General features: G+C 45.9%; 2 long non-coding RNA genes across 2 annotated transcripts; one reads left to right on the top strand and one right to left on the bottom strand.

Moving 5' to 3' along the window:
- Nucleotides 1–505: 505 nt before the first annotated feature.
- LOC120095624 (uncharacterized) lies at nucleotides 506–23,370 on the top strand. Its single transcript, NR_190602.1, is given in 3 exon segments — nucleotides 506–674; nucleotides 22,610–22,803; nucleotides 22,983–23,370. It is a non-coding gene; the product is annotated as an uncharacterized LOC120095624 (long non-coding RNA).
- Nucleotides 9,140–24,103, bottom strand: LOC148002535 (uncharacterized). The gene is made up of 2 exons (XR_015633319.1): nucleotides 24,021–24,103; nucleotides 9,140–11,593 (listed from the first exon to the last, which is right to left on the bottom strand). It is a non-coding gene; the product is annotated as an uncharacterized LOC148002535 (long non-coding RNA).
- Between the last annotated feature and the right edge of the window lie 1,454 nt (nucleotides 24,104–25,557).

Genomic DNA, 25,557 nt, shown 5'->3' with positions numbered 1-25,557 from the left:
CTTAGTATCCAAAGGAATCGGTTCCCAGATCCCCATGGACACCAGGGTTCACAGATGCTGAAGCCCCTTTATGAAATAGCAGTTTCCAATGACCTGTACACATCTTCCCACACACAGGAATATCTCAACTGACTATAATGCCAACTACAGTAACCAAGTCTATAAATGTTCAACACAGAAGCAAATTTCCCCAAGTATTTCCCACACAGAACTTGTTGAATCTATGGTGTAAAACCTGCGGCTACCATGAGCCACACACACATACTCACAGATGAGCTTGCCAGGTGCTCACGCACCAGTGAGTGCTGGAGAAGGCTGGTCCAGACCTGCTTCCTGACCTCCTCAACCCCACACATTGCACAACAGCCTCCTCTAAATTCAAACACTCCCTTCAGGAGGAAGTAGAGGGCATGTAAGACTCAGGAAGCAAACAAACTTCACATACTTGGAAAACTTACAAGACTCCTAAGGGCTAACCCCTCCGACTCCAGGGTTACAGAAGCCGAGAACAACTGTGGGGAACGAGGTATGTTCTGACGAGAAGGATCGTGGAGGCAGAGGCTGAGCTGCAGACAGGAGATTCTCAGCCGTACTGAGATTCCATGCTTTCAGGAGTCTTGTCTGTGTCAGGCTGGGCTTCTCAGTGCTGCTGCTTCTGAGACATCCTGGCTCCTGTAAGTAACCCCCCTTTCCCAGATTCTTATTGGGAAAGGGAATGAAAAACTCACTGGTCCCCTAAATTGGACTTCTGCGCAATCGTTACTTTGGCCTGTCACGGTTCCCTTTCTGATCAGGTGTGGAGGAGAATGCTGTGATCAGGGATACAAGAGGACCCAGGAAGGCTTCGGGATAGGAAATATGAACATGTGTATGGGCAGTGACCCAGAGCTAATGAACGCAATACCTCCTGCCCACCTCCAAAGGTGCAGAAGTTCCGGAAGCAGTAAGCAGGGCAAGGGAGATTGACATGACCCAGAATTTATGAACACATTAGTTTTTACTGCCGGGAAAATTAAAAGCTTGAATGGAATGCAGAATCGGTTATTACAATTAAATTCATAGCAATCGAAATTATGTACATCTCTAAATTTATATTCCAATATTTGAGTCACATGTTTAGGCCTCAAAGGAGAAAGCAGAGACACTTAAAACAAATACAAAAAATAAACAAGAGATGGGGGCAGGGGAGGTGTCCTAGAAGCATAGAACTCAGGGGAGAAAAGAGATCCCGGGAGAGGACCCTGAACTTCCCAAGGGCCAGGGACAAGGCCCTGTGTTGATGAGCATGTTATGGGACACAAAGTGTGACCTCTGAAGGTTCAGAGACTACACACATGAGCAACCACTGGGGTATGCCCTGTATTGTGAACTTGAGGGGACACAAAGTGTGTTCACCTCTCATCTGGGAGGTGGTCATGCCTCAATACAGGCCATCAACTTTCTCTGAGCCTGATACAAGATTCCTTCTCAGAAAGGTTATCCAGACTCAGGACAAATAACCACAAAGAAAATGTATCCCAGTTTTATGATCCTACAGAATTTCAAGTCCTCAGGTTACCTCAGGACCAGTTTGGGAACCTTCCCTAAATGCACAGTTTCAAATGTGCACGAGGTGAGGCTAGGTAAGCTGAGAGCAGTGCAGTGCCCAACAACCTGACCAGACACTGTGACCATAATTGGTCCCTTGAGTGACCAGGCCAACACCACACCAGAAGCCACTAGCTGTGAAACAACTAAGCAATGACCTGCTTTCCTGAGTAACCCAGCTATCAGGGAGACAGTCTGCATCGTAGGGATACGTTCTGTTCTGTTCTTCAATACTAGCTTTCTTCTAGTAGCCTGGAGCCAAGATACTGCAACTGCTGACCACCAAACCATCAGGAGATGGTTCCTAGTCCGTGTGGGTTTAGTGAAAGGGACTCTGGATGGCAGGGTGGGATTCAGCGGCACGATCTTAGAGGAAGTATCAAAAGCCTTGAACATGTTATAGCTTGACCCAACAGCTCCGCTTCTATATACTCATCTAAGAAATCGTCGTGGATGGGCGCTCACTGCTGTGACGGGGACAGTAAGGCAGAGGTGGGAAACAAGTCTGGCTCAAACAATGGGGTATAATTCCATAAATTATGAAACGCTTACACAAAAGAACACGGTGCATGGAACTATACCATAGGTGGATATCTAATGATGTGGGAAGAGCGCAGAATAGGACGCAGCAGAGGGCAATAAGTCGGATCTCTGGCCTCTCAATAGTTTCATGTCTACGAAAAAGAATGGATGCAGCCAAAATCTAATAATGCTATTCCTCAAGAACTAAGGTTAAAGGCCATTTTCTCTTTCTCCTTCGGGCTTCTCCTGTCTCCTGTAATGACATGAATTGTGCTTGTAATCGGGGTTTTAAGTACAAACTTTGACGGAGGGTATTTTGTACACAATCCCTCCTCACCTTCTGAGGCCAATCAATCTCTAGAAATAACTCAGTAAACACCTCACCAACAAAGGGTCTTTTATTTGCCTGGCTTGGAATCTTTGGTAGCATGATTTTAATGATTCTGGGGGAACTTTTAGGTCTGTGTTTTTCTTTTTGTCCAGATGGTTGTCAAGCTGTAGGTAGGGAACGGGGACTATCACTGCCAGTGGTTTTGCCTGATTGGAGGAAGGAGAAAGAGCCCTTTGTGGGCCAACGTCCCCCTCTTTCTACCAGTGATGCACCAAGGTTGCAATCAAGTTCAGCATGAAAACTTCTGGCTGTTCACGAGGGCCAGGGAGGCTAAGCAGCCACGAGGAAGGTCTCAGGCAATGCTCTGTAAACAAACCTTCAAAGAGCAGTTAGAGAACATACGGGTGCTCTTTCTACATGCTGGCCGTGTAAATGTCTCTGGTCTCACCCTTGTATGCTAGGATGCAAAGACAGGACCGCTACAGGGAGAGAAATATAAGAGCAGCGAACACTTGAGGGGCCTCCTATGGTCTAAGATCCACACAATTAAAAACAGCAAATCACTCTGCCGATGACCTTGACTAAATGCTCTGAATATTGCGAAGCCACAGTGTTCCAGTTCTCTTTAGGTAAGTGACAGAAATCTCCTAAACACGGGGATCTGCAGCAACTCTGTCACTGAGCTCTGGATTCTGTGGCTCAAAATGAGACAGAGCTTACGGTCATTGTTTGTTTCTGATGCCCTGTGGTCTTGATTTTCAGTGGGGTCTGGAATTCTCAGATCTCTTCACACCAGAATCAGTATTGATGAGTGAACTCCCTACAGCACCTTCTCAAGGCCTCTTTGTTTGGCCAGGCTTCCCTCAGCGGAACTCTACGGCCTTGCCCATCCTTGTCCTGAGCCATCAGCCATTTCATCTCCTGCCTTCTGTGGGCTAAAGGAAAATCCCAAGGCAAGGTCAGATTTAGCCGGAGGGGAGTTAGAGTCTGTCTCTTGTTGACCAGTGGCAGATTCACCTTGTTGAAGCTTCACCAAGTGGGGAGCACGCATCTGGTGCATGCTAGACTGACTGGCCACCAAGTTCTCCCTGCCTGACACTGAAGTCACAGGCAGGTGCTGCTACACTCAGTGTCTGTTCACGAACACCAGAGACTCAGGTCCTCACAGGTGTGCAGCCAGCACTTTACAGCCTGAGCCATCATCATGGTTCCTCCTTGGATGCTGACCAGGGCTGTGTTAGCCTGCTATCACCAAACCTTCTGATCTTCAGGAGAAGCCTGCTATCTCCAAACATTCCCCTCCATCTCCTCTTTCTCTCTGACACTCTAAGAGCATGCCTCAACCCTTATTTATGGGTCTCCCTTCTAGTTTCCCCTCACTTCTATAGATCAAAGTACCTATCCCTTCTTCAAGCAGTAGCGCTGCCTCTTGATAAAGACAAGTTCTCAACTTTGGACACACAAAGAGAGAGGAGAGGTGAGACATAGGATGTCACCCAGGGATTCTGAGGGGGGCAAAATGAAGAATCTGATGGTTCCAGGCAGAGAAGGAACAGGGTTCTAGAGGAGAGAAAACTTGCAGGATGGGCAGAGGTCACCCTGCAAGTGGCTAGGAAGGAGGCCATGCTTTTCTTCTGAAGGAAAGAATGAAGGGGATTATGGGAGGGTTAGCCCAACTGATGGAGCAGTCAGCCAGACTACACACAAGGCATTGAGGATATCCCTAAACCTGTGATGGTCCCTCTTGGTGTCTTCTTTTGTGTGGGGGTGAAATAGGGGAAGCACTGAACACTGTGGAGAGGCCACAGACGACAGGGTCCTCTGGTAGAACAGATCCAAGGCAACATGTATGTGCTATGAGAGGAATTTGTGAGATCTGCTTGCATAATAGAAACTTATTACAACTGTTATCTGCACGCTGGAGAAGCTGAGACTCCAGAAGCAGTTCAATCTATGGAGCTGGATGCCTCTGCCATCTCAGTATGTTGCTGAAACTCTGTAAGGTTCCTAAGGAGATTCTGGTCTTCATTCACGTCGGAAGGCTGAAGCTGGATTCTGACACCAGCGAAGGCCAGTGTAGACCAGTGCAAGGCAGGTAGCAACAGTGCTTTTGTCTTGGTCTTCATACCTGGCCACCTTTTGGAAGGCATTGCCCTTCTCTGAGGTCAGGCCTTCCTTCTGGGTTAATCCTCTCTGGAAGCCCCTCACAGACATCAGAAGTGTGTCTTCTAGGTGGTTCCAGATACTGTCAGGTTGATAAGCAAGATTCAGCACTGGTGGTGGGGGCTCAAGGGAGGGAGTGGTGGCCAGGAACAGTAGACTGGAAGCTCTCTGTATCTGACTGACAGCCTTGCAGAAATTTTGAAGCATGATTTTGCAAATAGGTGTCCTTTAAGCACCTTTCTAGGGCTTCAGAGCAGGGGTAAGAGTTCACTTAAGGTCACAGGGGCTGCTTTTACCTCAGTGGTAAAGCACTTGTCTTGTAGGTGGCAAGGCTCTGGGTCTAATTCCCCAGGACCAGATACATAAATAAGTCTCAAAGATGATCCGACACTGGGGATTAGAGCAGAGGAAAACCAGTGGGTGAGCGGGCTGGCTAGTCTTGGTTGCTAACTTGATTACATCGGGAAATAACTAAAGCCCAAAAATAGAGGGAATCTTACCTAATTCAAAGTGGGAAGACTCACTTCTAATCTGGATCTGTTGAGGTGGGAACACCTAGCTCTAATCTGGGTCATGCCTACTGCTGACAGTCTATATAAAGACACAGAAGGAGGAAGCTTTTGTTCTTTGCTCTCACCTTGCTGGCAAGTCCATGCCTTCAATGACGTTAAAGCCTACTTTGGGATTCTGATGTATACTGGAGACCAGCTGAGACATACATACAGCCTCCTGGACTGAAAAACTACAGGTGCGATCCAGCTAGTCCAACAATGGCTCTCTCTCTCTCTTTCTCTCTCTCTCTCTCTCTCTCTCTCTCTCTCTCTCTCTCTCTCTCTCTCCCTCCCTCCCTCCCTCCCTCCCTCCCCCCTCTCATCTATCTATCATCTATTCAATCTGTATAAGTTCTGTTACTTTAGAGAACTCTGACTAATACTGTGAGGTATAAGGCTTTGATTTGTAGAACCCAGGTAGAGACAGACCTTGTTGGAAGCAGTGGAAACAGCTGTGGCTGAGTTAAGAGGAAGCGTCATGTGCCTCCACCCCTGGTTAGCCAAAGGATAGACCTGTCTTATCCTGAGGGAGTGTGGCCTTGCACCACTGAGATCCATCAGCATCACAAGTAAATACATCACAGCGTAAGAACATGGCAGGAGACTGGTGACACAAAGGAACTCTTTGTGTAAAGGGAGGGGTGGCTTACTTGTGTGACATTTCTATCAGGTCTAATTTGGAAGGACCTGACAGAAAACGGGTATGTGCTTTATTCTACAGCCATACAGCAAGCAATGGTCTCCCACTTGGGCTTTCTTGAAAACTGTTTTGTTTTGCTTTTTAAAGATGAGCAGTTAGAACCAGATAGTGCAAGACACAAATGATTGAAGGGGGAGAATATTAGACAGCATCTATAGATGAACAAAACAGCTTTCAGCACACACAGAGACTCAAAACAGGCTCATCAAGTCCAATCCGTGCCATGAGATGCTTATGTAAGAACATTCAGGAACGTGTTTAGTTCCTGTGAAATGAGGCATGCCTTCCCAAATTTCACTTCCAAAGTTAAATTTGAACCTGGAATAACATTCAATTCCTCACTCATCATGCTATGCATCTGTTGGAAGCAAATTCAAAACAAATTTTCTATTGTACAGCAAAAAATGAGTGTCAGCTCACCCACTGTTTCTCAAGTTCTCTTTGTATTCTCTCTGTTCCCATAACTCAGAATTGTGTGCTCACTTTCTAAGTGAGCCCTGCTTTCTTCCCCTTAATGTCTCCTGGTTTACAACTTATAGACATGGGAACCATCTGAGGTTGGAGACCATGGGCCAATGACTAGCCCTTCTTTGGGTCCTTGAGACTACCGACCTTGAACACAAAGGTCCCTGCCTCATAGACCCCCATAATCGATGTAAATTGCTCTTGAGAAAAATGTTAAAATCTTAATGGGAAAGTAAACACGAAGCCACACAATTCCTTAATTTGTGTTTCAAGAAAACAAATGATTGTCTTAACGCTGCGGTGCCCCTGCTAAAATAATCCAACTGCTGGAGGCCTAAAATATTTGAATCTTGCTCAGAAATCCCATCCAGTAATTTGACATTGGCACCCTCTCCCCCGTGCTGGGCCTTCAGCTCTGGACTGCCTCTCATCCAGCCTGGCCGGTCCTCGTTCCAGATCCCTCTGGGATCGTTTTAACTATATGGGCGTATTTTCAGCTTCGAAAATATTGAAAACTCTTACAATGCGTTTTTACCAATTACTGAGGGTTTGAGTTTTGGAGAACAAATTTCTCAAGTGGGCACCAAGTTAGGGACATTCTGGAAAGAGTCCTTGTGTATTTGAAATGTTAAGGACAGAACTGAGGTTACATCCTTGCCAATCCGTTCTCCAGTTTTTCTTCCCTTAGTTAGAGCAAGGCAAGTTCAAGGGGATAGCCATCAAGGTCAAAAGAGCCAGGTGGTCGCCATGAGCTGACTTAGGCAGCTAAAAGGTTAAATCATTGGACAGCATAAAGACATGGAAACCATTCACCCTGAGTTAGCCATTGCACTATAGTGACTGGGTTGGGGTGTTTTACTCTGTGGCTACAGGGGGATCCAGATGACATGAGCTAGACATATACTCTCCTGTTACCAGTTTTCACAATGCTAAGTACAGAAATTAAAATTCTGTGGCTTTTCAAATCATGCACTCTAGTCTCTGGCAAACAGTACACAGCTTCCTTGCAGCATAGTCTCCTGTCTGCAACCCATAGGGTTGACTTTGTACAATCGATAGCAAAAGCCTCATAGACGAGGGTACCACTCTGTGCCCGCAGGTTTTAATCTGCCTTCAATCTTTCTCCACCAGATCCCCCCAAATGTCAAGGGGGGTTGTGCAATCTTACAGACAAAATTGATTTTAATTCAATAAAGGGGAAAAAAAAAGAACAAACATATCGTAGCCCTTGGGGGTCTGGGGAATGATGGAGGGAAGCTTGTGAAATAATTATTTTCCATCATCCATGGTGAGAAACCAAATCTGCTCTGTGGGAAGGGCTGTCTGAAGATGTAGTTTTCCACTTAGGAGAAGCTGGGCTTAGGTGACAACTCATAACTGGGAAAAAGGATGGGGTAGGTGAAGAAGGGATTGGTGAAGAGGCAAGGAAGGCATCATGGTGGGAGCCATATTAGGAAGTGTTTGTGGGTAAAATAGTAACATTAGGGACAGGAGAAAGGACTTTAAGAAAGTCTACCTTGACTGGCTGACACCAGTCTTAAGTAGCTTTAGTACTTTGAAGTCATTGTGGTCTTTCAGAGAATGGTGGAGTCTAAAGCCTGCGTTGACATCCTGATCCTCTAGTAGCCATGGGAACTTGAGAGATGTTCTTCTTCCTTCTCCTTTGCGTTTGCTCACAATGATGTATCACTTCTCAGATCACTTGAACAACCGTCATTAACCAAGAGTCTCTCTAAAATTGGGTGTGAAACCCTTTCCTGTCCATCTGTCATTTCTGAAGCAGGTAAAAGAAGAAACCAACCAATAAACATCAATCCAGTAAGGAAAGTCTGCTGTCAGCTCCCTCTGTGAGTCAGGCTGACCATGACATCAGCGTCAGGTCTTGCCATGATCCAACTCTGTCACTGATCAGCGGGCATTGTTACTCCCTTATAAAATATGCAATGCCATTCATAGGGAGACGTTCAGCTCCTCTTGTCTTCTGACCTATCAGGTTTTAGCCAGGCATCCAGTTCCCTTTTGCACGTCTGTGTTCCAGTCTGATAACATTGCTCATTAATTATGAACTCTATCCCAGGAAGACTCCTTCTCCCTGATGCTCAGAAAGATGCTCACGGCATGATGTGGGCCCGGCCTTGTGTCTTTCTGACATTTCTTTTAGATTCTTAAAGGCAGTTTTCAAAGTTCAGGTCCACAGCCATTTTGACACATCCTAGTGACATTCCCACACAATGCTCACAAGACTGCATTTCTGTATGAATCTCCCTATGTTTTTAGACAATAAAAAGTTAGAGGCATAGACTAGTCATCTTTGTGTTCTGAATGCACACCTGTTGTGGAACAGTGGATTTTACCTCCCAAGGGGTAGAGTCCACAGGAATAGATTTTGCCTAAGACATGAGAGAAATTTTCTCTAATAGTTTTGTGTGGCCCCAAAAGGGAACCACTTGCTTTGGGACAGAGAAGCCACATACTGGAACCCATAAAAGGGTAACCCAGCAAGGTTTTAAGGGACTGGAAGCTATTCACTAGAGAGATAAGTCAGTGCTGAGTAACTCTGTCTCCTACACAGACATGGGACCTCAAGTTGGGCCCCTGACTATGTCCTAAGTAACCCTCTGTGAGATGCAGCACCCCCAAACATGCTTCTTGTTGTTTCCTCAATTACCCCTTTTAGTAGAGGCTACAGTTTATGGTTTTATTTTTAGACTTGAATTCTAAGTGGGTCTTTGTTTTCTGCTTTCTGAAATTGGAAGTTATAGTAAAAGTGTGTGTGTGTGTGTGTGTGTGTGTGTGTGTGTGTATGTGTGTGTATATGTGTGTGTATGTGTGTGTGTGTGTGTTGTGTGTACATGTTCACATGTGTGGAGATCAGACAATATCTTATGGGAGTCAACTGTCTTCTTCCACAGCATAGATCCTGCAGACTGAACTCAGGTGGTCAAGCTTGGTGGCCAAGCACTTTTATTTGTTGAGCCATCTTGCCAACCTGGTTGTCTAAGATGTATTTGCGTTCGGCCAAACCTGGTGTACCTTCTGTACTTCCAGAAAGATTGAAACAAGAAAATCAGGAATTTGAGGCCAGTCTTGGCTACATGGGAAGACCTTGTCTCAAAAAAAAAAAATGCTGATAGGTCAAGTTTATTTACATTTAAATTATGTGTGTATTATATATATGTATATATGCATGTATGTATATTTAATTTCACCATTAAGGAAATGGCATATTAAAGATTATCTCTAAATCAAGAGATTTTCCTGTCACAGTCCTCCAGCTTTCCGGACCTGAGCTGTCACAGCTTACATGCAGAGGACCCTTCTGCCTCAGGAGACTAATCAGGGTGCGTCTAGAGCTCAGCTCCTAGCAAATAAAGGAGGCTTCAAGTTCCCAGGCTCCCCCAGGTTTCTCTGCAAGATGTCACAAGCAAATTCACACTCACAGAACAATCGAGTTGTTTCCCAGGGACCTCACTGCAGCTGGGTAGCATGGCTGCTTAATTCCATGGACTCAGTACCGGAAGAGGGAGTCAATCCCTACCCCACCCTGACCCGTTCCTTTCAACTGTCTGTCTTGAACGCAAGCATCCTTTGTTTGTTATCGGCCATTTGTATTTCCTGTTCTGGTAATTAATTCATTGCTTTTCTCCTGTTGGTTTCCTCATGTGTCAGAACACTAATTCACAGTCAATTGGATATGTCTCCCATGCTGTTAACTTTTAATCTTGTTTTTGCCAAAGGAAGATTTATGTTTTCTGTGGAGACGGTTTCAATTTAAAATATTTGGGCACATCCTTTATGGTTCAGACTTCACAGAGCCCTTTAACGCCTCCTTTTACCCTCTTCTGTACCTCACAGTGGACGCATCCTTACCAGCTTTAACATTCTGGAAGTATGTTACTTCTGTTTAGGCTGACAGGCAAGGTGCAGGACATAAAGAGTGAGATACGAATCCCATCTCACTGATCCTTCTCCTTCCCCAGCTCTCCCACCACCAAGCCTGTAAGAACTTTTCACCACCGCTGAGACCACAGGAACGAGGACTCCAGCCTGCACCCATTCCCTATGGCTGCCCTGACAAATTTCCACAGATGTAATGGCTTCAGCCATAGTACACATCTCATGATATCACTCTGGGCATGAGACATTCCGAAGTCAGGATGCAGGGCAGTCAGTGTTCCTTCAGTTTCTGTGCCTTTACCATCCGGACTTCCACCTCCACAGTGCAATCTTCTCTTCTACCCCCATGGACTCTGTGAGCCCCAGGATCCTGACACCATACACAGCAAGATCTGTGACAGGACAGGAGCTATAAGTAAGGTCATGTTTTCAGGTTCCCGGGAGCAGAATGTGGGCCACTTAGTGACCCTTTGTTCTTCCTCTCAGTTGAAAAAACTGCTCAGTAAAACAAATTTCAAGGGAATTAATGTCATTACATTCAAAGGCAGAGAATTCGGAAAGAGTGGAGGCGCTGAAAGACTTCTTACATTTTAACTAAACAAAGAGCTTTTAAATTAATGCCTTTAAACCAACTATTAGTACCAGAAGTTTTAAGAAATAGCCTTTTAAGTCCCTGTTAAACTTAAAAGGTGCTGCTCTGGTTCTTTTGGGGTGGGGATGGGGGTTCTGGCTTGAACCCTGTGTTGAGTTTTTCCCATATCCAGTTGATTTTAATCCCCAGTGTGCAAATGGCCTGTTTTCACTTAGGCACTCTCCCCCTGTGCAGCCTCGGGGCACAAGTGTCCCCAATGGCTGCAGTGCCCTTCCTATCCTCATTTCTTAGTAGCTTATGCAATAGCAGGAAACGGGTTCCAATCCAGGAAGGCAGAGCTGGGGGCGGGGTTGGGGGGGCACAGGAACACCATTCTTAGAGTCCAACACCATCCTATTTTCTGTTGTTGACCCTCTCAGGAAGCCACAGGCAGCACATTCTTCTCACCAAAGACCTCCAGCAACATATGGAGGAAGTGAGTGTCACAGACCAACAGTGGCAAACTAGAACCTGCCTTCGGCAGTGGCACTGTGGGCAGGGAAAGCCACCTGCAGACAGACTCAAATGAACACACATGAACTTGCCAGAAACCACACTGGGCGTTTCCCGTGGTGCTGGGCTCCCCCAGGCACAGCTGAGTGATGGGGGAGGGGGTGAGAGTGCTGGAAAACGGTTTTGTTCCCAGCAGGGCCTGAGTTAGCGAAGTGAACTCCACAAGCTGTGGAGAGGGAGTGTGTTTATCGGCAGCTACTTGTCCTTCCATCATGGCGAGCTGCCCTGATCATCTGTGCGAAAGCAGAACAGACAAGAATTACACATTTACACACGCATGCACAGACACACAACCGTTCCTGTGCATTCTGGCTACCAGCACACCACTCTACCCCTGCCAGTCTCTCTATACCACACTGGTATAGTACCTGCATCTGCATATGCTAGTGTGTCTACAGGTAGAGCCTGCTTTTCACAGAGAAGCAGTGTCAGAAATAACATCTGTCAACTTCCTTCACAGCCTCTTCCCTTCGCCTCTGATTCTTTTTTCCGTCTTCTTCCCCCCCTCTTCTTTCTGCTCTTTATGTGTACATGTGTGTATGTGTCTGTGTGTCTGTGTGTGTATCTGTGTGTGTATGTGTGTGTATCTCTGTGTGTGTGTGTGTGTATTCTTATGCCCTCATCTTTTTCTTTCCCTCCTCTTGCTCCCTTTGTCCTTCTCTCCCTCTTTCCCTCCCTCCTTCTCTCCCTCCCTCCCTCTCTCTCTCTCTCTCCCCGCCTCTCTCTCTTCAAGAGAGAGATAAACACCATATAGCCCAGGATGGCTTAAATTCACCAACCTCCTGTCTGAGCCTCCACAGGCTAGGAGTATAGGTGTACACCTCCCTGCCTGGCTTCTCAGCTCTTTTCAGGGGTTTCTGAGGTGTAGGCATTTGCCCAGCCAACTCCCCCATCTCAGCTGCTGTGCACTGATCTCTAGACACCCACCCCCACCCCACCACACCCCAACTTCTCACTCCACAGTGGTGATGATGTCCTGGGTCTTTACTTCATTACTCATTCCCAAGCTCCAGATGGCAATGCTCTTGTCTCTGTCACTCTCGGACCCTTCCAGAGAGCCAGAGACATGATTGGGGCAGGTACTTTCTTAAGGCCCTAGAGTATTTTTTCCCAGTTGATGGCAGATACTCTGACAATGGCAATACAACCTCAATACAATCTGCAAGCTCTTTATAATCAATAAACTTAAACTGTTTAAATTAATAAACTTTTAGATAACAATCTTAGATCCACACAGAAGAGTGAAGTAGGAAGCACTATGAATATTGTACTTATACGTCCTCCACCTCCAGATGGCATGCATGCCTTTCAACACCCCGAAGGCTGGTGTGTTTGTTCCAATCAGTGAACCTACGCTGGCAGATCACTATCATCCAAACACACACAGGTTCATGCATACTGCTGTGCATTCTGTCTGGACAGACATGACGCAGCCAGCATTGCTGCGACCCAAGGAGTGGTGGCACAATCTTAAAAACCTTCCACACATGCCCTTCTTGCCTTCTCTCTCTAGCTGCTGTCTACCGGCCCTTCTCCTGTTTCCACACTTGGGTGTTTTCCCGAGAGTCGTGGGTTAGAGTTACATGGTGGGTGGCCTTTGCAGACTGACCCCCGCCCCGTGGTGACCGAGGAGCACGCCTCTGTGCTGTTTTGTGTCACCTGCAAAGGACACTCCAGTGTCTGGAGGGCCAGTTTGTATTTAGTCATTCACCTACTGGGTTGCTTCTAAGATCTAGAAACTATGAATAACACTTCATTTTGTGGGTTTTTGCATGAGCACAGCTCTCAGCTCTGTTCAGTAAGGGCTCAGAAGTACAATTGCTAAGTTGTAAGGTAAGATATATTTAGTTTTCTAAGAAATTGCCAAACCGTTCAGAGCATTTAAATTTAGCATCTGCCTAGCTCCATTTTCAACACTGTCATTAATGTGCAGCGATACACAGTAGGAACTTAAAACCCTCCTGGGTTGACACTTTAGATTTTCCCAGAATTCTTCAACTCAAGAATGTGGAAAGTTTTTACTAGTTCCTGGAGTCTTCCCAACACACCACAGTCTAGCTACCCTTTTAGCTTTCACAAATTGTGATGCTTTTAACTGACAACTGTTTCTCACAAATTTGAAAAATATTTGTTTTATAATTCCAAAGGATTTACCTTACAATCAGGTAGAGAAATTAACCCAACATATTAAGACAAAGAGGTAGGTGACAGGCCAGGCACACTTGAAGTCAGACAATGTGCTCCCTAGACACACTTCTGGACGTGTGTGTATCAGTGTCCCATGAACAGAGGGCTTCTGGGCCCCAGGAGAAGACCCAGACACATGAATAGGTCCCTACAGTCTGGGTAGTAAATTTCTAATGAGATCCTAAGGCCCAGTATTATTAACCCAGTCTAGTCCTAGAGCATGTCATCAGTGGGTTGTCCTAAGGACCTAAAACAACAGGAACATAAGAACAAGAGGAATGCTAGGAACAACAGAAACACCTCAGATCCATTCATTTAAAAGGAAATGAGCCAAATCTTAACTCTAGTGGCCTTGCCATCCAGACAATGAAATAGTTTGTTGGCTTACCCTATGATATGATGACGCCATTCCCAAAAGCACTAAAATTGGTTGCAACAACATTAAAAAAAAACTTTCAACTGAAGCTGAACATCAAAAGAGATAAATCCTGGGGGCACCTGGAGAAACAGCTCAGCAGTTAAGAGTACGTCCTGGGGGGCTGGGGATTTAGCTCAGTGGTAGAGCGCTTACCTAGGAAGCGCAAGGCCCTGGGTTCGGTCCCCAGCTCTGAAAAAAAGAACCAAAAAAAAAAAAAAAAAAAAAAAAAAAAAAAAGAGTACGTCCTGGGGAACCTGAAGTCACTTCCTGCACCCATGAGAAGAGGCTCTCAACTGCCTGTAACTTCAGCTCCAGGGGATCTGACACCTCTCTGGCTCCTTGGGCACCCTCGCACACATGATGTACACTCACATAAACATACACATGTAACATAAAAAACAAAACAAATTCTTTAAAGAAGAAAGCAAACACAGGAATTTTTAGATCAGAAACTTAGAACACATTAATTCAGAGAATATGCTGAGACAGAGATGCCCAGGAGGTCAGTCATGGTGGTTCAAGTCTCTGTGGGTCATGCAGGCACCAAAGACAGACAGGGCAGAGGATGAACAAGGAGACCCCTCATGCAAATCCCAAACTACCACAGACAACACCCAGGAGACATCTGCCCCTTGGAGGGACCCAAAAGGAGATGTGTATTTGGAGACTTTCAGAAGTCCTGACCTAACACATTGTCGGGGCAGAATTTCAGACAGAGAACAGAAACAGTGTGGGAAAAATAATATTTAAAGAGATGACAAAGGGATGGAGAGAGGGTTTAGAGATTAAGTGAACTGTATGCTCTTCCAGGGGATCCTGGTTCAAATCCCAACACCCACATGGCAGCTCACAACTGTGTATAACTCCAGTTCCAAAGGATTTGATTCTCCTCTTCTGATCTCTACACAAGGTACACAGACATACACATAGGCAAAACACTCATATAATAAAATAAAAATAAATGAATTTCAAAAAAGTTAAACAAGAGAAAACAACCATGAATCCCCAAACCCGTCCATCCATCACCACATACAGAGAGCCGGAAGAGCACTAAGTTACAAGAACAAAGAACACTGAGCTGAGAATGACCTGCCTTCTGGGTTCCAAAGCAGGCTACAGTTAGAAACCATGGAAACTGGCTAATGTATGACCTGAGCCTCCTAATCACATACTTTTGGGATCACTGTCCCTGAGAATCACCCATAACACAATACCACAGGCGTGGGTATGTGAACACTTGGTTCTCAGTCATAGTCTGTTTGTGGAGGTTACAGAAACTTCAGCTGGAGGAGCTTTGCTGCGGGCTTTGAGACTGGAAAGCTTTGTTTCCTTTCCCCTTGCTCTCTCTGCTCCAGGTGTGGCTGAAACACAACCTCAGCTTTCTCTCTTCCTGTCTTCCACCATGTCTTCATTGCCATTATGGAATCAAAATAAACTTCCTTAAGTTGTTTTTGGTCGTGGTGTTTTATCACAGCAACAGGAATGTAACTGATACAAGATGTCGTCTTCCTACCGTCCTGGCATCTCCAGCTGCCAGCCACAGATCATGCCATAGCAGACAGACAACACGTGCTCAAGACCAGTGTGTTGTAGTTTTCCCAAGTGTCCTGACCAGTTGCCATTCCCAAGCTGACAAAACGCAGCTGCTGTGCAGAGGAATGTTGGGAATTCATCAAGCTTTTCACCTACAATTTCAAAATAGCACAATATTGAACCACCAGGAGAACAGTGGATTTTATAATAGGAAAGCCCTCAAAATGGCCACATTAATCACATCTTCATGGTTTATAGGCAAGAAGTCCTCAAGTTGATTTGAGTGAGAAGTAAAATAAACAGTTGGGGTTCTCCTGCCACTTGCTGAGATACTTATGCACTTAAGAGACTTATGCTGGAAACCACACTCTCGTTCCCTCCGAGTGCTCAGCCATTCCCATGGAGCTGTTTCTGGTAGGCATTATTGTAACGCCACTATGAGTATTTGTTTAAAGCTCACCGCAGTTATGAAGACCACATTTGGATCCCCACGGAAATCTTGGACGAGGCAGTTGAGAAAAATAAGTGTCATAAGCGAAGTTCACAGTGGAGGAAGAATGCGAAGGGAAGAGGAAATAGAAACCAGAAACCAGAACACAGAGCCAAGGACAGGGATGCCATGGGTCTCTGCTCAGGGACTCTATGCTGGTGGGCATAGAACCCGAGTTTAGGAAAGCAACCTTGAAAAGACATTAAGCTAAAGTTGGCCAATGACCTCAAGAGGTGTGGTATTGGGTCATTGAAGAGTCGGGGGAGGGAAAAGTCCACGTGGGACAGAGGAGCAGGAGAAACAGTGGGAAAGTGAAGAGCCTCTTTACACAGGGTCTCTTCAGGCGGCAACTTGGACTGCTTCCAGGACCACTAATACCTGGGAGGTCAGCTGCCAGGTGACATGTCCCTGGGAGACTGGACTCTGTCCTTATCAACTAAGCCACAACTCCATTCTCTGTGGATCTTAAGGGAACTCAGACCGTTATGGTCATAACTCCGGATCCTCTCCAGCTATCATTCCAGCATCAATATATCCTCAGGGCAATAGATGAAGACATTCAGAGAAACAGCAGAGTGGAGCCCCTCCCACTGAGACAGGCCTGGCAGCAGACATCATATAAACAGGGTCACCAGAGACCTGGGAAGGTAAAATGAGCAACGACTTCCACACACATCTACCCACAGCTCTCTTCGTATTTCAGAAACAGATAGCTGACAGACAGTTTTTGGGGTTTTATCTGCACTATGTCTTTAACGAACAGTAACCCTGAGTTTGCTTCTGCGCTCCAACTGTAATACTTTCAAGCATCGATTTCCTGCATTTTCTATTTATTTAGTAAGGACTAGACATTTACCACACAATGTGCAAGTCTCCAAGGGAGAGTCACCAAGTGACAGGCAGTGACAACTGTGGGAAGAGGAGCTCACAGCCCACTCAGGGACATGAGCTGTCATCTGACAACGGCTGCGTGGAAGGCTCTGTGCGACCCCACTCTCGTCAGACACATGGCTCCTCTGCTAAAAGTAGCATGTCTCCTCTGGGACTTCAAGGACAGGCAACATGGGACACCATCAGAAACATCATGTCAGGGACCCAAGACACAGATTACTGAACCTACTGTTGGCACAATAGTGTTCAAAGATGTCTACACCCGGATTCTAGGAATCCCTGTACATGTCACCTCAGAAGGAGGATTTCATCAATGTGATTTCATGGCGGCAATCGAGACAGAGATTTCCAGAACAGTCTATGAGAATCCAACCAAACAACAAGGCATAAGAACAAGGGAGGGAGATCAGGGATGGCAGCAGAAGCTGGAACCACGTGCTTTGAGGCAGGTTGGAGAAGCCACAGCCTGGGAATGCAGCTGCCCGCACAAACATGTTCTCCCAACAGCTCACCTCCGCCTTTACTTCAACCGGATTTCAGTCTCTGACACCTAGAACTGTGAGTCAACACCCCAATACTGTTTTCTCAAGCAATAAGTTTGAGGGGTGCTGTAGCCACAACTGGAGACTAATCTGTTCTCCTGTCACAGCATCCATTTTTTTCTCACACTCTGGTATTTCCTTCGTGGCATCGCCATCATTTGGTGAAGGGGCCAAGGTCACCTGCTTGGAAAACTTGTCATCCACTTGCCATGAAAGATGCAGTGTTAAAGAATGACTTCGGGAGTTTTTAACAAGAGCCTTACTGGTTTTCTTTTCTCTTTTTTCAGTTTTGGGTGTGTGTTGTGCATGGGTGAGCATGTGTGATTTTGCATGTGTCGGTGTATGTGGAGGTGTGTGGTACACGAGGAGGCCTGTAGTTGGTGTTGGCAATCACTGACGGTCTTCCATGTTACTCACTGAGGCACAGCCTCTCAATCGAGTCCAGAGCTCACAGATTTGACTAGGTTTGCTAGCCAGATTGCTCTGAAGACTCCTGGTCTTCACCTTCAGAGGCTAGAGTTCCAGGCAGCTTTCCATGCTCACCCAGCATTGATGTGGTTCCTGAGCATCAGAACTCTGATCTTCATGCTTGCACTGGAGCTCCTTAACTGCAGAGCCATCTCCCGGACTCCGAGACATCAGTTTTAGACTTTGGAAAAGAGCAAGTGTCTAGTTTTAAAGATGTGGTTTTGTTGGCTACCGCAGTTAAGAAATTTTACTGCCACAGGGGGAGGGACGGAGGCAGGGAGGGAGGGAGGGAGATCTATATATATATATATATATATATATATATATATATATATGTATATATATATATATATATATATAGATGTCTGTTCTACCTTCCACAATGTCTTTTTAAGTAAAATTAGTGAGTTTCTCTTCTCTAGTTAGTAAATTCTCTCACAACCCAGTCAGAGAGCATCCCCACTTTAAAATAATTTCAGTAAATAGATTGTTTATCAGTATTATTGTTTATTTGCAGTGTTTGGCATTCAGCCTAGGACCTCACATAGGTGCACGCGCACACACACACACACACACACACACACACACACACACACACACACACACTTTACAAATATCCCCCAGTTAACAAGTTGGTGATGGTCACATATCACAGAAAGTCTGGAAATTTGTAACACTGATCATGTCATTGTCAAAGGAATTGAACGCCTGGTCTCTAAGGACAATCCTTTTAAGTAACTTTGAATGGTCATGCAGAAGATGGGACACACCCTTCCCGTGACGTCTACTTCCATTCCAGAAGACTCCAAAGACTCACAGGTGCTCACAGCTTCTTTTGACTTCACTTTGTTCTGAAAGTTTGATTCATCGCCATCATCCTCTGGAAGTTTGTACCCTCCAGTGAAAGCTTTAGAACAGTTTGCCTGTGGAGGGGGCAGTGAATAAGTCACCCTTCGTCCCACCTCTGTGGGGCAATCAGGGACTCATTTTGTGAATATTCTGGTCAACTTCACGGCAGCATCATGGATGACACTAACACTTTCTCAGTGAATCTGTTCTTGCTACAGAGATCGCTTAACGTTGGAAATACCTTCTCCAGGGCATCTCTGTTAGTGGCTTGGAGAGAGTGGCTCTCGATCGTTCTGTTCCTGAGCAGAATTGGCAGGTTCTGTAAACCGAACCATGTTAGGGGCCCATGACTCTCAGCTGCTCCGTGATGTGTTCAAGGAGTCTTCCAACAGGATTTGCTGACAAAGGCTACATCTTGGTTTACCCAGCAATTTGTGTTCCGGCCATTATTTCACAACTGTTGTCACTACATTGTGAACAACAAGGCTTCTGTCTGTAGTCTGTAGCTGTTTCCGTTCACTGTTACGTCAGGAACCCCAACAGGGGCTTCCAGACGTTTATCATCAAATTTGTAGTGACTTTTGAAAGGCACTGGGCTGAGACAGCATTCAAAATAGAGACATTCACCTTCATGTTCTAAATAACATGTTTTAAGACATTTTGTAGGTCAAAATGGCTTTGAACCACATTGGTAGTACAAGTAGCAATATGCATTCAGACTTTTCAACGGTTCATGACTGTTGTTGGTATTGCTGTAACAACCACACCTCTACAGCCTTACTGAAAGCTATGTGTCCACTTTGAAGAAGTCCATGTTGATCATACAGACCAACCACTCACATAACTAAATTCACGTGATCTGTAATTTGTCATAGCTCGGTGAGTGCAAGCAAACCATTGTAGAGGACCACCCAACCCTGTGGACATTCCAGGAATAAGGGGAGATGCCCCCTGAGGACTGGATGCTTATCTGTGTCAGTCCACAGGCAGATACTAACTGCACAGAGATTTCCTAATTCTTTAGACTTTGTATCATTGTGTTGTGTTGTGTTGTATCGTATTGTATTGCTGTTTGTTTGCAGTGTGAGGCATTCAGCCTAGGACCTCACACAGTTTGAGAAAGTGCTCTACCACTGAACTATACCCACAGCCCTTGGTTGTTAAAAGCAACATTCTAATACAGCTTCCTCTCACCAGTAGACAGCATCTGCTACCTTGATGTCTGTGTAGTTTCCATGGAGATGACCATCACTTCCCTAGTCTGTTCCCCTAATAAATGTCCCAATATGTTTATCTGTGAATGTACCTATTCCCAAATGCAGGCTGGTCAGCTGTTCTCCAAACTGTTTCTTCTTTCCACAACACAAGGTGTATATTTCTTACTCTGTTTGTTTCAAAGGCTACAGACTACATTCTCACCGACTGACTACTCCCTTTCCATGACGGACCAGAAAATTCTCCTCACCATTCTCTGCTTCTACAAGTACAGTGTGAAAATCAGTCAGAGTTGTAAGTGTTGGTGGTGACACTGCCACCAGCTGGTGGCTGCTAGGTGGTAGAGACCTCTTTGGGCCCACCCCTGAACTGAGAAATCAACCTGTGCTGTGTGACACCAATTCTTGGGGAGTCTGTAATGGCACTTGATACTACCCTTAATTTGCACGCTCTCTTCATGCAGGGCCTTCGTGTTTGGAAGGCTGCAAAATAAACATATCAGTGACTCCAAGAGTATACGTGACAGGCGTGCAGTCTTATGGGTCAGCCACACTAAGCACAACCAAAGCTCAAGTGGATAACTGCCCCAATTAGTATGACAGCAAAACACACCAAGGGGAAGAGATTTCAATAGAGATGAGGAGGGGCTGCCTCTCAAAGGAAAGGTAAAACTTTCCTGTTTGAACTGGAACTTGAATACCTGAACTTGATGCTTGAAGGAAGAGCTGAGTGGAGGAAGACAGAGAGTCCTGATGATAATTTAGAAAGAACCCTCTGGCAACAGTGTGGGGTTGATTTGAGGACAACTGCAGTGCCCCAGCTGTTGTGGTTCAAAGCTCAAGTCTCAGGGGTCAGCTGACCTCTTGTGATTCTTGCCCATCTTGGGTAAGTCACTTTACTGAGACTCAGTTTCCCGGGTGGGGAGGGTGGAGAATAACAGAAGGTCCCTCGTACAGTTGATGTGTACAGTGTATGTAAGGCATGAACGCAGCATCTGGAACAGGGAACACACATGTTTACATGAACATGATGTGTCCCCAGTACTCGACAATAAGGACGTGATCTGGGCTTGGTTCTGGGATAACAAAGAAGGTGGTGGATGTAAAATATATGGTAGGAGCACGTGTAATCAATGTGTGAGTGTGGCGTAGAACATTACCCTGCATGTAAGATAGAGGGTGGTTTTGAGACGTAAAGCAAAATAGCATTTACCTAAAAGAGCTGCTTGCATGTATGTCTATGAATCATGTGAGTACATGTATGTTTATTTACCATGGAGACTAGGAGAAGGCATCAGGTCCTCTGGACCTGGAGTTACAGATGGTTGTGAGCCACCACATGAATGCCTCTCCCTGGGTCCTCTGGGAGAGCAGCAAGTATTCTTAACCACTGAGCCATCTCTCCAGCCTCCAATCAAATAGCTTTGTCCACTGAGCAAGTTCAAGGTGTTAAAATAAAGCCAGAGAGAGGGAGGAAGCTGAGGTAGAGGATCCCAAGAAGTGGAATAACTGTAGAGACAGGACAACGTGACCCCAAGATACAGATCAGCATCTTGCTGAGATGAAGACACACAACCCGCTCTACCTCTTGGACAAAAGAGAATGAGAATAGAGGAAACATCTAGAAAAACTATGCCATACAAGTCATACAAACCAGGGTGTTGCTAGGGGAACTGGATTGAGACTCACCCAGGAGACACACCTTTGGGGCATTCTAGAGTTTAACTGAGCAAAGGCACCTTGAATGTGGGTGGCCTGGTCCCTCAGTTAAAGTGCCAGACTGAATGAAATGGAAAGCCAGAGAAAACCTATAGAACATCAGCATTCCTGCTTCCTGTTCTACCCGGATGTAGACAAGCAGCCGCACACTCCTGCCGCCATGCCTGAGGGCCATGCCCACCACCTTGCCTTCCTTACTGTATTCCCCCAAACCCCCAGCTAAAATAAACACTTCCTCCTTTAAGCTATTTCTTGGGGGCTATCTCTCACAGCAGTGAGGAAGGTAAACCACACACGGACGGCTTAGACAGTTCTGAAAAGATGGTGCTATGGATGAAACCTAACTTCATCTTTGGACAAAGAGATTGTCCATGCCTAGGGATGGATGCCCTGGATGTGGCCTAATATGACTGCTGAGGCAAAGAAAGTTTCAGCCAAAGTTGATCTTGAGCAACTCAATTTGGAAACTCAGAAGTCTGAGAACTCCCAGCAGGATGGCAGCCCCCCAGCAGGCAGCAGCCTCTTGAGAACCTTCCTAATGAAGTGCAGTCTTGGTCATTTTCCCTGGTGGAGGCAATTGCATGTGACATTTCTTTGAATCCTTTATTTATATTTTTCCTCCTTTTTAGCATAAGAAATTAAACAGATGGGAAAAACACTTTTAAAGGTTTTTCTTATTACTGCTGGCAGCCTTTGGATCCAGACAACCAGTTAGCCTCTTTCTCTGGCTAGAACTAATGCCTGGAAGTGTTTATGCTGTCTTCAGACACACAGAGGGACCACATTTCCCCCATTTGCACCCTCCATCAAAATTTTCTTCCAACCCTTAGTACAAAGATGTCTTATTGGGGCCCTGGACCCCACTCAGAAGCCTTTGGGTTAATTTAATTCCTCTTTGTTGACATGGAGAGTGTACTGAATCATGTCTCTATCCACAGGTTGTGACAAGAATCCAGAGTTTCTTGTTAGAAGGTTGGGCTTGGATGAGAACATCCATGGCAGGGGACTTGGCTAGAAACATGAGCAGCTGGAGACAGGACAGGGAGGAGGCTGGGTCACACAAAGGGGGACCATTTCCTCCCATTGGAAGAACTGCTAGAGGAGACAATACATCAGACCAGCATCTTTTCAGGTGAGAGGGACCCAGGAACCTTTAGGGGGGATAACAGCTTCCTGTGACTCCCAAGAATGTCATCTCCCTCAAACCTTCAGCCTGATGGAGGCCCAGGACATCTGCTGTTAGACAGCATCTTCTGGGCATGTCAAGGAGAAATTGTTCACGAACTCTTTTTTTTTTTTTTTTTTTTCCAGAGCTGAGGACCGAACCCAGGGCCTTGCACTTGCTAGGCAAGAGCTCTACAACTGAGCTAAATCCCCAACCGTTCATGAACTCTTAACAATATGGCTGGCCAGACAAGACCAATGTAATGACATCAGCTGACATGCCAATTACCAACAGGAGAAATCTCATGTGGTCCCAAACCTGGGTGGAGAGCTGTAGGTAGTCAGTGACTGCTGAAGAAGAATAGTTAGTCTCCCCGCTCCCAGGATCAGCCTCCACAACATGGATGTAGAGTCTCAAGTGGACGCATGTACACAAGAACAAAGTCAAGTGAACTCCATAAGTTAAATACATATGGGTGCACATTCATACTCATATATACATGTAACAATAATTAAAGAAGAAAAATGGGGTGCATGTTTCTCTCTCACACACTGATTTCCACCCACTTCCGTCCCTGTCAAGAAGGGAAGAGCTGCCATAGTAGTATAGCACTACCCCCCCCGCCACCAGTCACTCACTCCCTCCTCACACTTGGTCTCTAACCATTCCTTTACTCTATCTGACATCACATCCCAGGTAGAGGATCCTCTGTTTGTGCTCCCATAGCATCCAACAGTACTCTCTCCGTCACTAAACTCCCCACAGTTAGAAGTCAGGACTACCCTGTGGTGGATGGGGCTTTTGGGGGATCAGCACAATGTCTGACTCATAGTTCCATAGCTCAGATCAAATGAAGATGTCAGTGAATGAATATAGAAATATCTAGCCATCCGACCCCTCCCGACTATCCCAGGTCCTGCTGTGCGCTGGGCACTATGCTGTGCCATAGAGCTATCCTATGATGGGGAGAGTTGGGACTTTAAGTTCTACCGAGGTATTGGACATAAAGGGAACACTCTGGCTACTGTCTGGGTAAGCAAGTTTCAGCTAGGGTGTGGATCTGGGGTGGTCCGTCATCACAGTGTCCCTTTGACTCACTTCCAGTGGATCTGGCCTGTCAGCAGTGTCCCTCTGACTCACTTCCAGTGGACCTGGCCCATCATTACAGTGTTCCTCTGACTCACGTTCCAGTGGACCTGGTCCGTCATCCAGTGCCCCTTCTGATTCATTCCAGTGGACCTGGTCTCATTATTACAGTGCACTCTCTGACTCACTTCCGGTGGATGTTGTCCCATCATCACAGTGCCCCCTCTGATTCACTTCCGGTGGACCTGGCCCGCCATCACAGTGTCCCTCTGACTCATGGTCCAGTGGACGTGGTCTCTTCATCACAGTGCCCCCTCTGACTCACTTGCGGTGAACGTGGTCCCATCATCACAGTGCCCCCTCTGATTCACTTCCGGTGGACCTGGTCCGCCATCGCAGTGTCCCTCTGACTCATGGTCCAGTGGACGTGGTCTCTTCATCACAGTGCCCCCTCTGACTCACTTCCGGTGGACATGGTCCCATCATCACAGTGCCCCCTCTGATTCACTTCCGGTGGACCTGGTCCGCCATCGCAGTGTCCCTCTGACTCACGTTTCAGGTTCATGGTTATCATTGTTCCTTGGGACTATTTGAAGCCTTCTCTCTATCCGTGATTCCTTATAAGTGAGAACCATTTTAGCAATTTGAATGGTATTTTTGTCCCACTGACATTAGTTTGGCGGGAGTGAGGACTGTCCTCTGGAGAACAGCTGCCCCCATACCCTGCCTCATTGCTAAATGCTTCATCAGAGCTTTAGGTAGGTAAAAGCTGGGCTCTGCTTTACATATAAACAAAGTATTTCTCAGAAGCTCTTTAAAAATGCTGAGGTTTCCAGGAATGAGATTAGCGTGTAAAGTGAAGGAAGATTATATTGTTTACCGAGAGCCAACCATCACTTAGGACACGATGTTACCACCAGCAGTGCCCTTCAGTGCCGGGGGTCACACAGCTGGCCCGCAGCAGGCTGCACGTGTGCGTCGACGTGACCAAGAGGCTCAAGCATCCCCAATTCACCCCCACACTTCCACCTCAGCACTTACTTGAGGAAATACACATTTGCTTCTTACTATAAATTTCCTTCTAATTAGTTCTAAGTTCCAGATTCTGTTAAGATAATCGTTTATGTGCAGGGATTAAACGTTGAAATATCTTGGGCTGAATGGTGTTCCCTGGAGAAGACCTGTCAAAAGTCTATGCTCCAGTAGCTTGTAACATACTTATATAGGTGTAAGGCCTATATAGAAATAATCAAACTAGGAGTTGGGGATTTAGCTCAGTGGTAGAGCACTTGCCTAGCAAGTGCAAGGCCCTGGGTTCGGTCCCCAGCTCCGAATAAAAGAAAAGAAAAAAAAAAAGAAATAATCAAACTAAAATGAGGTTCAAACCTCATTTTAATCTAAAGATTTAAATTAAATAAAGTATTTTATTTTATTTCAATAGATTAAATAAAAATAATTTAAATAAAGATGACTGGCATCTTTATCTAAAAAGCAAACAGAGACACAAAGACACACGGAAAGAGAGAAGATGACAGAAGAGGAGGACCCAGTGGGGTGGGAAAGGTGGGTCAGTGGTTAGAGCATTTGCTGCTCTAGCAGAGACCCAAGTTGGGTTCCCAGCATCTGTGTCAGGTA

This window comes from Rattus norvegicus, chromosome 11 (genome assembly GCF_021556685.1).
Source record: "Rattus norvegicus strain SHRSP/BbbUtx chromosome 11, alternate assembly SHRSP_T2T, whole genome shotgun sequence".
Classification (NCBI taxonomy): domain Eukaryota; kingdom Metazoa; phylum Chordata; class Mammalia; order Rodentia; family Muridae; genus Rattus; species Rattus norvegicus.
This window is presented reverse-complemented; position numbering and strand designations above follow the sequence as displayed.